This window comes from Balaenoptera physalus, assembly GCF_965194825.1.
Source record: "Balaenoptera physalus genome assembly, chromosome: 14".
In the NCBI taxonomy this organism is placed as follows: domain Eukaryota; kingdom Metazoa; phylum Chordata; class Mammalia; order Artiodactyla; family Balaenopteridae; genus Balaenoptera; species Balaenoptera physalus.
In genome coordinates, this window is record NC_138893.1 from 527701 (window position 1) to 544741 (window position 17041).

The following is a 17041-nucleotide window of genomic DNA, read 5'->3' on the forward strand; positions in this document are numbered from 1 at the left end:
TCACAAATGAGTGAGAATATACCTTTCCACCTTCCTAAGCACAGAGACTCTCATCTCTCACGTAGGTTGGATTTTCCTTAAGGGTTAAAATGTCTGCTTTTCAACCTAGATGTCCATCGATAGATGAATGGATAAAGAAGATGTGGTACATATATACAAAGGAATATTACTCAGCCATAAAAAGAAACAAAATTGAGTTATTTGTAGTGAGGTGGATGGACCTAGAGTCTGTCATACAGAGTGAAGTAAGTCAGAAAGAGAAAAACAAATACCGTATGCTAACACATATACATGGAATCTAAAAAAAAAAAAAAAAAAAAAAAAAGGTTCTGAAGAACCTAGGGGCAGGACAGGAATAATAAAGATGCAAACGTAGAGAATGGACTTGAGGACACAGGGAGCGGGGGAGGATAAGCTGGGACGAAGTGAGAGAGTAGCACTGACATATATACACTACCAAATGTAAAACAGATAGCTAGTGGGAAGCAGCCGCATAGCACAGGGAGATCAGCTTGGTGCTTTGTGACCACCTAGAGGGGTGGGATAGGGAGGGTGGGAGGGAGGGAAATGCAAGAGGGAGGGGATATGGGGATATATGTATACGTATAGCTGATTCCACTGTGTTATACAGCAGAAACTAACACAACATTGTAAAGCAATTATACTCCAATAAAGATGTAAAAAAAAAAAAATCTCTGCTTTCTCAATAATATAATAATGGCTAACAATAATACACAAAACCATGCCAACTATAGGCCAGGGACTATACTAAGTGCATCACATATATTAATTCACTTATCCCCACAACAACATTATGAAGTAGAAAACATAATTATATGATTATAAGGAAACAGTGGCAGAGAGAGGTAAAATGACTTATTCAAGCTGCCTGACTCTGGAATTGGTGCTATTAACCAATTTTGCCATGTACAGAAAGAAATGTGAGGAATTGCTGAATGTGAGGTCCAAGAATAACCACTACTTCCCTTGTTCTCATCCCAATAAGATGACAAAAAAACAAAAATTAGGTCTCTATAATTAGCTAGAAAATTGACCTATTTAGTTTTAATACAGATGCTTGTTTGGGTAGTCCATAAACAATAAGGAACTATAACTCAGGTAGCTTTAACAGTTTTCTATGTACATGGAGAAATCAATTAATAATAGCCATGAATAACTTTTGAAGCAATGTGTTGTGACATATGCATAATAATTTACCCAAGAGCTTAGAAAATTGCCCGAAGCAAATAGTAGGGCACGTTATCTCTATTTAAAATACAACGAAATTGATTTATAAGATTATCATCTCAAATTCAAAAAGAAAGTTAGATCAAATATTCTCTTTAGTTTTTCACTTTTCATGAGTTATCTTAAATCCCTCACTGCTGGCAGTTCCAAGCTTTTGTCCCAATATGGGGATTTTCTTCCAGGGCTAAAATCCTATGTGTTTTTTCTCCCCACCCCTTTCTATTTAAAGGAAAGTGAGGCTCTCACATGAGTTCATTCATTTAGCTTTTCCAAATCAAACAGTAATTTAGTACTTTTACCGTTCAACTGTATTCACAAGGTTATCCCCTCAAAAAGAAATGAAGAAAAAAAACCCCTGCAAACAAAACAACACACTTTCATTGAGCTAGAAGGGACCTTGGTGGCGATCAAGTTTTTTGAACTAAATAAGCCTTTATTGAAAAAAATTGTAAAACAATTACAAAAAAACCAGCTCTGGTTGGTCCTCCCCTTCTACCCACTGTCGGACTCTTGAGGAAACTCCAAGAAACCCTACTGCTCCATGGGGCAGAGTTCGGAAATAAGTAACCTGGCAAACTCCTCTCATTTTACTGAGGGCCAAAGTAAGCATGCTGTGCAAGGTCGCCAAGCTGGGAAATGGGTGCAGGAGGGCACAGTCTACTTTGAAGCCTGAACCAGGCAGATTTTCAAACAAGCAGCTGCCATCAGACCAATCTTTTCAGCTCTCTCTTCCCTCTCTGGTACTCAGCCTGGGGATTTCAGTGTAAACTTTACCACCTTCTTTCCTGGGAAAGTGGTGGCTTGAGTTAAATGGTCTCTCTCATAGGAACTTTAGGAAACTTTCAGAAAAATAAATGATTTAAGTCAACACTTGTTATTTTTCATTATTTTATATTTTCATTATTTTACTATTTCACAACCGTCATTATGGTTGTGATCTTCCAAATGGATAACAACGATAAAAAATACCCTACAAATAGTCATAATTTACCTGTTAATAGGGTTGAGTAGAGGTGAAAGGAACTGCACAGATAGCTAATGTTTGGTGATACTCCCTGAAAGACTACTTCTCAAATAGACTAGAGCTGCTACAGTCCCACAGGTTTCAAAAGCACCTTGGCTTCGGTAAAGTCAAGTGTTAATTCAGTTTTCAAATTTATTTTAAACCCCACCAAATAAATAAGTACTTTCTCGTATATAATGTTTATCTCTAAAAAGAAAAAAATTTATTTAGGTTGTGAGAATACGTAATAATGCCAAAAATAAAAAAAGGGAGAAAAGAAGAAAAAGAAGGCTCTATCTTTTTAGTTAAAAAACAACAACAAACTATATACTCAATAGGGTATTCCTAGACATTTTCCTGAGGTATCGGCTACAATTTTATATAAGCAAAACTCCATGGTTCTAATTTAACTTTAATGAATATATTCTTTGACAATCTGCTCTCATAAACTTATGGCTTTTTTTGTTCTCCTCATTAGAAAGATGGACCTTAAATATAGTTGAGTCAAGGTAATAATTAAATGAATTCAGTGAGTGTGTGTTATTCATGGGAGCAAGCACAAAGAAAGTTAACCTTGAAAAGATATTGCTTTCTGTTTTCTATTAATGGTTGGGATTTTATACCAAATGATTACTCAGCAAAGCTTTCATTAAAACTATACCTCAAGGCTGCTCAGACTACTGTTTAAGGTCTAGCCCAAAGGAAATAACAGAAAGAAGTCAAGGAGAGAAAGAAAAGAAGGAAGGAAGGAAGGAGGGAAGGGAGGGAGAAAAGGAAGGAAGGAAGGAAGAAAGAAAAAAAAGCAAGTCACAAAATTAGAATTATAAATATGTGGAGATAAAATATTCTTTAGATCAACAGAAAACATCAATAACAAAATACAATATTAAAACAAAAAACTAGTAGGAAAACAATCACATTGATAATCTTATGATTGTATATAACCAAATATAATAGAAATAAGTGTCATTAAAATGTTATGCAAATAAAAGACTGTAACTTAACAGTTAACCGTAATAAAACACAATCTACCTTTAAAATTACTGGAAAAAAAATTTATGATCTTAAGAAAGTGGAAACAAATACTATTTCTTTCCAGTTCAGAAACAATTGGTAAAATCAACAAAACTGTTGTTTAGATATCTTCATGAGAACAATGAGTAATAAGAAAGCTACTCAACTTTTTCTTAAAATTCTCTTTGATTCCAGGGAATTGAATGATCCAGCAAGGTGGAGCTTATACCTGTAAGCACTAAGATGGACACACACACACATCCTACTTTTGATTAATCTTTCATATCAAACATAATTTAGACTATTCCTAAGGACTCAGGTGGGATCATCATATATAATACTCATTGACACAACTGTAGCAAACCCTACCTACTTCACATCATGGGAATAGAAACAGGAATATAACAGCTTCTGTCCTCAAGGAGTTAACATTTTACTGGGGAGAAAAGCAGGTAAATAACAGTGATTTTAAAAATGTTCTTCTGTTTTTACATTAGATGCCCTAGTTCCCAGTATGAGTCAAGAGCACAAGAGTCTGAGGAAAGCTTATTAAAGGGACTATTTATAAAGTTGTGGGTGAGGTTCAGGAAAACCAACAAAGGATAGTAGTTCACCCTTGAGCTAGCGACAGCAGGAACTGACGTTATCCCCTTGGTGTGAAGAAGGGAGGACAGGGAAAGGTTTCATGGGATCCAGACAGGGTAACCGTAGGGGAGAGCTGTAGCCTCAGGTAGAGAGTCACAGCCAACCTGTGGTGGCGGGGAGGAAGCAGGGAGATCAGTACTCTGACTTCATGCTCACTCTGCCTTCTGATCTTCTGCAGGAGCCTCTCATGAGCCAAACCCAAAGGGAAGTCAGACATAATGTAGCCTGTAAGGATCGGCCTCCTGGGCCCTAAGTGAGGCAGAGCAAGGTGGAGTGTGGGGAAGAAACTCCCCTGGAGGGGCAGGTGGTAGGTCCCAGCGCTATTCAGCCTGTCAGCTCTTGGAAACATATCAGGAATCAAAGTCATTTCTCACCCCTTCCACAGACACCTCCCCAGTGCAGATGACCATCATCTCCTGTCTGGATTATTCTTATAGTGTCCTAACTGATGACTCTGCTTTTTTGGGTCTTTTGCACACATCACTGAGTGTCTACTTAATGAGCAGGTCATTCCTTTGCTCAAACCCCTCCGATGGCCCCCCTCAGAATTCTTACCTCAGCCTCCAAGGCCCTGTGGATCTGGCACCAGCTGCCTCTCTGGCCTCATCTTCTCCTCTTCCTCCTTCCCCTGTTCTGCTCCAGTCACATTGGCCCTTTACTGTCCTTCCTGTGTACGGTAATGTTCCTGCCTCAGGGCCTTAGTACATGCTATTTCCTTGTTGAAATGCTCTTCCCTCAGTTATCCATGTGGACAGCTTTCTCACTTGCTTCAGGTCTCTGCTCAAATATTTATCCGAGAGGCCTTTCCTGACCACTTGTTTAAAATAACAATGTCGTTCTAACTCCCTTATCATGACTTATTTTTCTCTTTAGCACATATCACATATCATAGACACAGCTAACAAATATTCAATTTTTTTCCTGCCTTTCCTTAGTAGAATGTAAACTCCAAGAGGACAAAGACTTTCATTTTTTCACTACTAAATCCTCTGTGCCTGCAGAGAAGGTGCTCAATAAACATATGAATTGTTGCATGAATATGGGGCTGCACAGAGCTTAGTGTGCTCCTTTACATCAGGACTGCAAAAGGCTGGACAGTAGACAAGAGGTAAAGACATGACAATTAAATATAGAGGAGTCTTTTAAGAGACCTGGTTTAAAAAGAAAAAAAGGGGAAATAAAAAATAGCATGAGGCAAAAGGAAAGCATGTGTACAGCCTCAAGGACTGAATATTTTACTGGAGAGATAATGAGATTCAAATCATGAGAAAGCAGGAATACTTAATGGAACAAGATCTTGAATGAGACAGACAAGAATAATATTAGAAAGAAGAGTGGGATCAAGAAAGAAGCAGGGGGACTTCCCTGGTGGCACAGTGGGTAAGACTCCACACTGCCAATGCAGGGGACCCAGGTTCGATCCCTGGTCAGGGAACTAGATCCCACGTGCATGCCACAACTAAGCGTCTGCATGCCACAACTAAGAAGCCCACATGCAACAACTAAGACCCGGCAGAACCAACCAACCAAATAAATAAATAAGTAAGTAAATAAATAAATATTAAAAAAAAAAAAAAAAGAAAAGAAAGAAGTAGGGATGCATCTTCCTCTGGGATAGAAGGAAAAGAAGAGTGGCCATGTTGGGAAGAGGGCTGAAGTGGTTCATAGTTGAGGACCTCTATCTTTACTCTGCAGTAGGAGGGCAGGTCATCTTTTAAAGCTGGGGATTGGTGGGAAGGAGAGTGGACTTGAAAAGAGTAGTAAAGGTTTTTAAAAGTTGTCTATATGGATGGAAAAAGGACCTGCCTAGTGTAGAGATGGAATAGGTTATGTGACCAAGGATGCTCTCCACTGCTCTGGGTGTCAGAGCTAGGGGGCTGCAAAGAAAGGTCTAGGATGGTGAAACAAGACAGGGGTGGAGGTGACAGCTTGCTGTCCATAAAAAGACAGAATAACGGAGTGGCGGCTGGGGAGTGGCCCAGGAGGGCCTGTGCTTCTCAGACTAACCTCTGAGGGAGGAAGGGCCATGTGTCCTGTTCTCGCTGAACAGAATCTTAGCTGAGGCTTTTGAGTAGGGCTGGGTCTCCCCCACAGGCTCTCTCCCTTCCTGCGGCTGGGAGGGCAGGGGGCAGAGCAACCTTGGAATCTATTTGTTCAAGATGGGCAGGGCCCTAGTTCTTCTTACACGGTTGCTTGAGAAGCATTTCTTGCTGAAGTCAACACTAACCTGGACGGTCATGTGAGAGAAAAACATCTCTGTATTCCCTCAGCCATTGCATTTTTTTCCCACATTTTGTAATTACAGCAGCTTAGCCTACCCTAATATAAAAGGCTATCCTCTAATCTCTATGGAGAGTGAGAGAGCAAGGCCATAGTAGCCATGGTTCCAGAACTAGGTGGACATTGGTCACAGTGCCATTGGCTGCCATCTGTGACATAGCTAATGCCCTGGTTGGCAGTGATGGGTGCTACTACCACAGTGATCTGGAAATGGAGAAGAGGACTATCCTTTTAAGAAACTCTGGCTGAGATATCCCCAGGGGACTCTCAGAAGTATTGGGGAAGAAACTGGAGGATAGGCAAGATTGATATTCTCATGCAGCAGACTGGGGCAGAGCCAGAGAAATACTATTTCAAATTACTATTGTGATCCTTTGGCAAGTGTGGCTTCTATCTGGGTGAATTTGTTATCATCTGTATTGTCAGTATATGTGACTTAAGGCAATCCCCTGCTACTTTCAGTAGGCCAAGGAATCAGATAAATAAGCTTGTTAGAAATATGCATAAAGTTTAAAGTCATTATATTCTAAGTGGTAGGCCAAGATATCCAAAAAATAAAATGCACAGAAGTCCGTGGGAAGACTACATGAAAAAAGCTGTTCAACGGTCTATTTTGCCTACTTTGCTTTGTTTTCTTTCCCAGGAGTACACCTAATGCCTACTACAGTACCTGGTACAAAATGAACGCTCAAAAATATTTATTTAAAGAATTAGTGACCTGGGCTAACTTATAAGCAAGAATATAATTTCCATTTTCCCTAATTATTTGGTAATAAAGTTCTTTTGAAGTGGTCACAATGAAATGGCAATCATTTATCAATTTTGGGACACTTTACCCACTATATGTTTCATGACTACAAAAATGTGATGAATGTTTTAATTAAAAATACAATATTTATAAATAAAAGATTACTCAAATAGAATGTTAAAATCATTTAAATATCAAAATGAATTTATTTTCTAAGAAAATATACTCCTGTAATTAGGCAAGTTCTTCTGAAAATTATGGAGTCACCTGTGATATAAAACCATAGTACCTAAAATTACATTCTGGTTTACATAGTGCATGGGTCAGATTATCCTACTTAACAGGCCAGCACTTGCTTTCTTACTCAAAATCCATAAGGCCTTTATAAAGACTTAGCATTTCGGAAACCCAGACAGTCATGTGATCGTGTTCTTGCTTTACTCTCTGAAAGGAATTAGGATAGTTTAAGCCTGAGTGAATACTGTAAAATGAACGTACTCATAGGCTAAATTTACTATCAAAAGACCATGCTCCATTTAATAGATAGGCATTTACCTACCCCTGATGCCAAAAGAAAAGTAGGTCTCATTTCATGGGTTTTAAACATTTTTCAACAAAACAAGTTTTTATGATTTAACATTCTTAGACAAAATTTTTAATGAAATTGATTTAGATCCCAGGACAAACAATAAAGCAAACAAAAAGTGAACTGTGACTGTAAAATAATCCTCATGATTTCCATCACAGAAGTTGAGACCAATGCACAGGCATATTTATATACGGGAATATCATGTTCTGGTGGGAGGCTCGTTGCTATAGATTTGCAAGAGTTATGGAATAGTGGTTAGGGCATATTCATTAAAAAGCATTTTTCTTAAATTCTATCTTTATATGTTATTCTTGCTATGCTATGAGCATTGTGATATTATGATAGCAATGATATTAACAATGATGTACGTTAAGTCAGCGGTCCCCAACCTTTTTGGCGCCAGGGACCGGTTTTGTGGAAGACAATTTTTCCACGGACGGGGGTGGGGGATGGTTCAGGCGGTAAGGCGAGCGATGGGGAGCCATGGGGAGCGGCATATGAAGCTTCGCTCGCTCACCCGCCGCTCACCTCCTGCTGTGCGGCCGGGTTCCTAACAGGCCGTGGACCGGTACCGGTCTGCTGCCCGGGGGTTGGGGACCCCTGTGTTAAAAGATATAACTGTACTAAATGATACTTGCACAATGAAAAAAAAGGGTGCTATATTAATTTGACAAATATTACTCAGGGCCTATTACAAACAAAACCTGTTGACATGAAATAGTCATAAACCCGGATGTCAAGGCATTCCTACCCCCAAGAAGCTTTCATGGGATGGATGAGTAAAATAAGACATATAAAAGGATAATAATAAGTGATTGCCAGCACTTGTGTGTTGGATCCAGCATATAACTACTAATATTTTTAATATATTATATATAATTCATTTGCCTTGTATGAATGAAATTTCTTCATTTCCAAAGGAAAGCCTTCTCTAACTGCCTCTACCCCCCTCCAAAGGTCATATATAATTTTTGTGCACGCTACTTTCTCTTTGTGGTGTATCCGTGAAACGGTTTGTATAACATCTGTCTCTGCTTTTTGACTCTAACAACCAATGGGGCCTGAAATTGTCTTGTTCATCATCATGTTCCCAGGACCTAGCACCACTGTGCCTAGTAAAGCAAACACAGGGGGAGCCTTTTACTTAACAGTTTCTTAATTTTAAGATCTGAATTGATGTAAGATTCAAACAGGTAACTCTGGACTGCAAACAGCAATTTATAACATACAGCATAGTCTATTTTGTCAAAGTTGTTTTCAAAGTTTTCAGAGATTAAACAACTTTCCAATGTCTCTTAATTTCAGATTCTTTGAATCATAAAGCAATTAATGCTGGTTTTTAAGAAAAAATGAAAAATTACACATGCCTAATGATTTCAATTATAACCACACTAAGTAATTCCAGGGCATAAAATGCTAAAATATGCTTCACTGGAAAAAAATATCCTTGCTGAGTCTGAAAAGAAATAAACACTGCTGAATTTCAGACCACCCAAAGAGAACTTTATTTTCTGACCATTATTAGTTATTCCCTCAAGTCAGTTCACCCAAAACACTCATTCTGTACCACATTTCAGAGACAACAGACAGATCTTCTAACAGAGATTTCTTTAGAAACAGTAACGAATTGAAAAGATTTCTCCTGTTTCACTAACATTATGCAATAATTTGGTTACTTCATAATGATTTTTCCCCATTAAAAACAAAGGAACAAAATGTGAGAAATCAAATAGAAAAACTCCCTCTTTTATTCAACCCAGATGGCTCGATTATGGGATTTTTCCCAGAGCTGTGCTAAGTTAGAAGCATGCTTGAAAATAAGCTAGTTGAATTTCAATCCACAGTGAACAGAGACCTTGGTTGAAATAGTTTTTTTTCTTTTTTCTTTAAAAAGAGGGAGCATGCGTTGGAGGTGAATATGTTAAGACTAGGATTAATTTGGACTTCCTTGACTTTGGGGTACTTCTTCCCCCACTGCCCCACTGTCTTAACTTTATAGCTTTCCAGGACTTGGATGTTTGGGAGTCGGTTATACTTTCAGATGCTGAACTTGCAGCAACATGGTTTACCTGCAGTTTCCAGACGTCACTGCCAAAGACCTCACAGAATATCCTGTTGTTTTGAGGAAGAAAGCCTCACATTATACAGATGTATCTGGTGTTAATTAAAATCAATTAAAATGGGGAAGACTGTAACTAGAAATGGATACTCTTTCACAAGACTGCCTTGGTCTTCCTCAATGTTCTTGAATCACAGAAGCCCCATGTATCTCATCCCTCACTTCAGTAGTTTGAGAAACTTGAGAGAAGGAAAAAGTGCAAAAATGTTTAAAAACTAGATGATAATTAATTTAAAAGGGGTGTTGAAAAGAAGGTGTAAAAAGCAGGAATTGCTTACAGGAACTGTTCCCGGGAGCAGAATTTAGGAAGGAATGACCTCTTAGTTCAAAATAACTCTCTGCATCCACACTGGCTGAGAATTTGCACTTCACTTTTTGTATTATTTAAAGTCCTATTGATTTATGTGGGATAATAAATATCTAACAGAGACACCGTTCCACTTTTGATAGAACCACACAATTTCTCAGGATTTTAGCCTGGGACAGAGCCTATCCAGACAGAGAGGAGTAAACGGGGCTCAATGGCCATCCTAATTGTCATGTTTCCATGCTAGATTGTCCTCCTACCTTCTTTATTCCCTTAGTGTTCCCAGAGTCTTGGCCCATTACATTTCCTATTTGAGGCATTCCCAAGGGCTGGCACCACTTCTTAGGCACCTAGGTCCTCCATTTCCTCATGCATCTTCACATGGTCAATTCCACCTTGCTATTTCAACAAGTGAACTAACCTAGCCACTAAAAGGTATGCTCTTTTCTCCAGGTGCCCGGCAGGACTATGACTGACACAGTAAATGAAAATTTTCCTTCTTTAGGTAAGATACCACTTTCTATATACAAGTTGTAGCTTTATGTTATAGGCTCAACAGCATGCTTTAACATACAATAACCATTCAAACAGTAAGAGCCAGCCTTTATACCACATGGGAAAACAGCATCTTCTCGAGAAGCAAAGACTGGTAAAAAAAAACCCAAAAGCTCCAGGAAGAATAAATCTGTCATGACTGAAAGTGAGTCTGTGTTATCAAATTACTTTCCTTCAAAAGCATGTGCAGCCAGCCTCACACAGAGAACTGAGGTTCACATTTGGGTGAATGGAGAGAGAGGCAAGTTACAGAGCACTGGATACTTGGGGTAAGGAAGGGATGGATGTGTGCCAGAGTGCAGGATAATATGAAGACCCCAAGTAAACACAGTGAGAGGAAGAAAAAAGTGGGAGGAAAGGTATGGGAAGAAAGGTGGATGAGTCTCAAGAAAAACTTCACTGATGTAGAAATTTTGTGTATGGCCAGCCCTACAACATGGAAACTAGGAGAAAGTCCAACTCAATAGCCTTACCCCCTTAATAGTATTATACGGTTAATTTTGTTAAAATATTATTTTTCTATGATATACTCCAAGTTGCTAGTCCATTTACATACAGATGTTTTCTAAAACAAACTATTTGTTATTTCGTGCCCATCTGCCTACATAAACTTATACTAAAAAAAGCACAACGTGGTAATTATTCACTTTTCACAATACAATAAGATACCTCTTAATCAATGCTTTTCGATTTGGCTGTGGATACGAATTACTTGGGGATTAAAAAAAATTATGTAGATTCCTAGGCCCCATCATCACGTGCAGAGAGAGGGCAGCTAGGTGTTTAAAAGGCAAGCTCCGTAAGTTTTTAATATGTAAGCAGACTTGAGAACATGCACAAAATCCTTGCTACCTGAAATGCAGTCTACAGGCCGGTAGTATTGGCATCATCTGGGCACCTGCCGGAAATGCAGACTCTCAAGCCCAGGCCAGAACTACTAAATTAGAATCTGCATTTTAACAAGATCCCAGGGGGATTCCAATGCTCCTCAAAGTTTGAGAAGCACTGCAGTGGGGGGCTGCTCTGTGTTTTTTCTGAAAATATCACTTAGAAGGAGGTGGTATCATTCATGAAAAGAATGTATAAGAAGAACCTTGGGTTTGGAGAAAAGATGAACTCAGTTTTGCATGATAATTTGTTAGATGTAAACAGTTAAAATGTACCCTTCTTTCATAACACTATTTAGGCACATCATCATTACAAAAAAAAAAAAAAAACTGAAAAAAACAGAAGGAACTGAGTCTTTAGCCTACTTCCCAGAGGCATTGTTTATGGCTATCAGTTGAACAGACAAAAGCTTTGGGTAAACTACCCAGGGAAGGGCAGCCTACAGGCTCTTCTACCCAGAAGTTCCATGTGGAATGTCCCTGTTGTCTACTCATCCTAAGAGCCTGGAGCTATCTGGACACTGACCACTCGATGGAAACTCTCTCTCTCTCCAAGGTGGAAGTGCCCTTAGATTCTTCTCCTTAGGAGTAAATCTAAATCTGCCTTCTACAGAGAGAAAGTAAGAACATTGATGAGTAGCCTGAAATTATAGTCAAACAACATGTCATTGGCAAAACGTCCTTAATTGGTTCTAATAATTTATTCTGATAATCTTCTTAAGAAGACTATAACATAATAAAACTGAATTGTTAGATCTTCACTTAAAAGATGCTATTGAAAACCTTTGGAAGTTAATATAATATTTTAAAATAAAATTACTCAACTCAATCTACTTCTGTGACTTTTCAAGACCTTTTGATGAATTTTTCCATTTTACCTGCAGAGTTTGGATCTGTGATTTAAAAAAAAAAAGGAATCCGTCTATATTTATCCTGATACACAAGAGACAGACAAAATTTCATATATTTGTATAATTCAATATATTTTAAATTTTTACAGTTTTTCAAAAGAACTTCATCTTTTTACAATCTATTACATTTCTGAAGTAACATCTCTCTCATGAGCTTTTAAAATTACATGAGGTTTTCTGAAAGATTTTATTTTTCTTACTTAGCTAAAATCTTCAGGAACAACTCTAGCTTTTATATTTTTAGGAGGACCTTTCACGGCTGACAATCTGATTATTACAGCTGTAGTTGGTAAAGCACTATATTACTAAAATTACATAATGGCAAGATGATGTACATAACTGAACATTCCAAAGGTAGATCCTGGTGTTGAGTAAAAGAGGAAACTTCTCTGTTTAAATAGTGTAAACTTTAGCTGAAAAGGAAAAAACTAAAGAAGAGGTATATCTTACATTATTAGAAAACATTCCATTTTTATTTTACTTATTTTTTAAAATTAATTTTTATTGGGGTATAGTTGCTTTACAACGTTGTGTTAGCTTCTACTTCACAGCAAAATGAATCAGCCATACATATACATATATCCCCTCCACTTAGGACACTACAGTGCATTAAGTAGTTCCCTGTGCTACAGTATGTTCCCATCAGTTGTCTATTTTATACATAGCATCAATAGTGTATATGTGTCAATCCCAATCTCCCAATTCCTCCCACCCCACCCCTTTCCCCCTTCATATCCGTACATTTGTTTTTCATATCTGTGTCTCTATTTCTGCTTGGCAGTTAAGGTCATCTATACCATTTTTCTAGATTCTACATATATGTGTTAATACATGATATTTGTTTTTCTCTTTCTGACTTACTTCACTCTGTATGACACTCTCTAGGTCCAAAAAAATTTTTTTCTGTTTTAAAATTTTATTTATTTATTTATTTATGGCTGTGTTGGGTCTTCGTTTCTGTGCGAGTGCCTTCTCCAGTTGCGGCAAGCGGGGGCCACTGTTCATCGCGGTGCGCGGGCCTCTCATTATCGCGGCCTCTTTTGTTGCGGAGCACAGGCTCCAGACGCGCAGACTCAGTAATTGTGGCTCACGGGCCTAGTTGCTCCGCGGCATGTGGGATCTTCCCAGACCAGGGCCCGAACCTGTGTCCCCTGCATTGGCAGGCAGATTCTCAACCACTGTGCCACCAGGGAAGCCCCCCCAAAAAATTTATTCTAAAATTTTAGAAAGAACTATGTTATGCATTCATTTAAAGCCCTCCATTATACAGTCTTAATTTTCGGTCACTTAAGTTTAGCATTGCTTGCTTAAACCCCTTCTTGTTTATTCTGTTAATCCTTTTTCTACTCTTCTCCATACCTTAAGCTATTTCAAGTGTTTATCTTACTAGCCTCATTGGAGGGAACAACTCTTAGATATTGTAATTCTCTTGGTTTTGTTTTTATTTTTATTTCTGCTTTTTTATTGCTTTATTCATCCTACTTTCTTTACAGATTACTTTAATTCTGATATTCTTCTTGCTTTGTGAGTTGAATGTTTCATTATTCTTCCCTCCTGTTCAAAATAAAGGCGTTTAAAGCTATTACATTCAAGAACATAAATTGTAATATGTATTACTGTCATTTTTATTTTTGAATTTGTCTAGTACTGCACTTTTGAACTTCTCTTGTACTCGTTATTTTTCCCTTTTGGAACTTATTGGGGGTTTTCTTCAAAGTAAGGAGGTAATGGTTTCTGAACAGATACGGGGGAGGCAGAACATTGGCTGCCTCTGAACACAGTTCTCCTGCAGAGAAGGTGGTGGCAGTTGAGTTTTTTGGTTGCTGTAGCTTTTATGATTTTAAGCTGTTCCATCACTAGGGATTAGGGTGGAGGTGGCTAGGTCTCCCTTCAATTTATTGCTTAACAACATTTCCTTTAATGGAAATAACGGTTTCTGTCCCTGTTTTTAAAAATCTGTTGCCATTGGCACTACAGTTAGTAAAATTCTTCCTAGATATTAGCAAAAGCCTGACTTAGCCTGTTAGGTTTAAACGTTACCATGAGAATTTTTTTCTTTCCGTAGGTTTTGCAAAGCATTTGCATTGGAAGATAGAAAAGGACAAGACAGCTGTGGTTGGCTAGCTCCATCTTAGTGTGAAAATTGTTGGAATGCTTTCAATTTACTTCCTAAAGGTCAAGGGGTACTCTAATTCATATTTTTACATTTTAGCTGATTTTTTTTTTTTTTGGCCAACCAGGGATCGAACCCGGGCCCCCAGCAGTGGAAGCACAGAGTCCTAACCACTGGACTGCCAGGGAATTCCCCACATTTAAAAATTTTAGAAGGAACTGTGTTAGGCTTTCATTTAACACCCCTCAATTATATAACCTTAATTCAAATTTAACACTTGTTTCCTAAAGTGGATCCACTGTAATGATCCTAAGATGATCATGAAGAAATTGTTTTTAGAAGACATAAGAGTATAAGTCACTTGATAATTATAACAGCATCAATTACTGCAAGCAGCGAAGTTACATACTAACATGCACTATGTATAAAATAAGTAAACCCAACAGAAAAAACTTAAGTTTACAAAGCATACTCATCACCTACTTTAAGTAAATGTAAGTTGATTTAATGATAGTTCATTAAAGAATAATGAACTATCCCAAGTGATTTTTTTAACTGTCTCAAGTGGAAACTGTGATTTTATCACAACTTGATTTGTGAACAACTATAACTCAAAACAAGATACACATGTATTCATTGCATGTCAGCTAAAATTGAATTTTAAAATCGTCAAGGACTGAAAAAATGATAACATGTATTACTACTTTAAACCTATGTCCTATGCGAACACATTTTAAAAACCAATGTTAATGGTAAAACAAGTCTTATTTGATATTACAGTATAAATCAACCACAAGTATACCACTCACAAAGTCAATGTGGAAATATGGGTAAAGATAGTAGAATGAATACACACATTTAATTGCATTCCCCACCACAAATCTCTTTAAAGCAACAGTAAAGTGAGTTTTCAAAAACACTTAAGTCCAGAAAAATATAGAAGAGAAGAGAGCACCAACATTTTTGGACCCAATAAGGAAATGGTTGCGTAGTAACTGACTCAGGAGACCTGAGAAAACTGAATAATAAGTGGACAGTGGGAAAAGCTGACAAGCAACCCAACCTTACACTGCAGAGCTTCCAAAAGGCTCAAAAATTGGTAACACAATTCTTGGCAAAAAAGGCAAAAGAAGGATGGCTGTAAGGATACCTGTAAGGAGCAGGTAGGCCCCTAGATGTCCTCCCACTTCAGCTGTGTGGTGATGCCCCTCCCTCCCCTAGCAGGACCCTGAGGCTTATTCTCTGGAAAGGGTGAATCAGAGGATAGCTGGATTTGCAAATCTCTGGCACAGTTGAGAGTAGGGCTAATAGGGATTAAGTAAAAGTTTATAAAATATTGAGGGCCCCCAACCCTTATTTTCCCACCAGAATTGCAGCAACCAAGTACCTTCCAGAATGGAAGAGTCTTCTCTGAAGAATCTGCCTGGCACAAAAGAAAACACCTAAAGATATAGACATTGATAATTTTTTAAGGAAATGATTGTTATGGGTTGAGATGTGCCCCCCAGAAAGATATGTTGAAGTCTGTTATAGACTGAATTCTGTCCCCCTAAAATTCACATGTTGAAGCCCTAACCCCCAGAGTAACTGTATTTGGAGATAGGAACTTTAAGGAGGTGATTAATATTAAATGAGGTTGTAAGAATGGAGCCTTAATTCAATAGAACTAGTGTCCTTATAAGAAAAGTAAGAGACACCAGAGATACCTCTCTCCATGCATGCACAGAGGAAAGGTCATAGGAGGACACAGAGAGAAGGTCTGTAAGCTTCCTTGAGGCGTCACCAAAAACCAACCCTGATGGCACCTTAATCTTGGATTTGCAGCCTACAGAACTGTGAGAAAATAAATTTATGTTGTTGAAGCTATTCGGTGTGTAGCATTTAGTTATGGTAGCCTGAGAAGACTAATACAAAGTTCTAACCCTCAGCATGTGACCTCATTTGGAAATAGGGTCACTGAAGATATAGTTAGTTAGGATGAGGTCATACTGGGGTATGGTAGGCCCTTAACCCAATATGACTGGTGTCCTTAAAAGAGGAAGCAGAGAGACTCACAGACAAAGAAGACACAGGAGGGGAGAACATCATATAATAGAGGCAGAGACTGAAGTGGAGCAGCTGAAAGATAAGGAACACCAAGGATTGTTGGCAACCACCAGAAGCTAGAAACAGGCAAGAAAGGATTCTCAACAGGTTTCGGAGGGAATGTGGCTCTGTCCACATCTAGTCACCAGAACGGTGAGACAATACACTTGTATTGTTTTAAGACACTCAGTTTGTGGCACTTCCTTATGGCAGGCCTAGGAACAAATTTAATTGCCTAGTCAGATCACCCTGTAGTGAAGATCACATTCAGCAAGCCTCTTCATGGGTACAGGACTTCGAATCAGCTATTCATTATAATACTCAAATATGAGCAGAGAACCAAGGATCATCCAACATTTGAGAAAATCATATATGAAAAAGAGAGATTGAAACAAACAAAAAAACCAGAATTCAACGGACAGAGACTGTAGAAAGAACATGTCTAAAAAGAAATCATTCATATCCTCAGACAAAAAGGAAGCTATTTTAAACAAAATAAGAATAGGGTGCTATCGAAAAAGGGAACATTCAGAGAAT

At 38.2% G+C, this 17041-nt stretch overlaps 1 protein-coding gene across 4 annotated transcripts in view; it reads right to left on the reverse strand.

The window, feature by feature from the left end:
- Positions 1–17041, reverse strand: part of REEP3 (receptor accessory protein 3) — a 97635-nt gene that overhangs the window by 23982 nt on the left and 56612 nt on the right. The window contains exon 1 of one of the 4 annotated variants that reach the window (XM_082425639.1): positions 12221–12239. The exons of the other annotated variants lie outside the window; for them this stretch is intronic. The gene's annotated coding sequence lies outside the window, so the exon portion shown is untranslated. Of the gene's footprint in view, positions 1–12220; positions 12240–17041 lie in introns of those variants that run through there. 4 annotated transcript variants of the gene reach the window in all.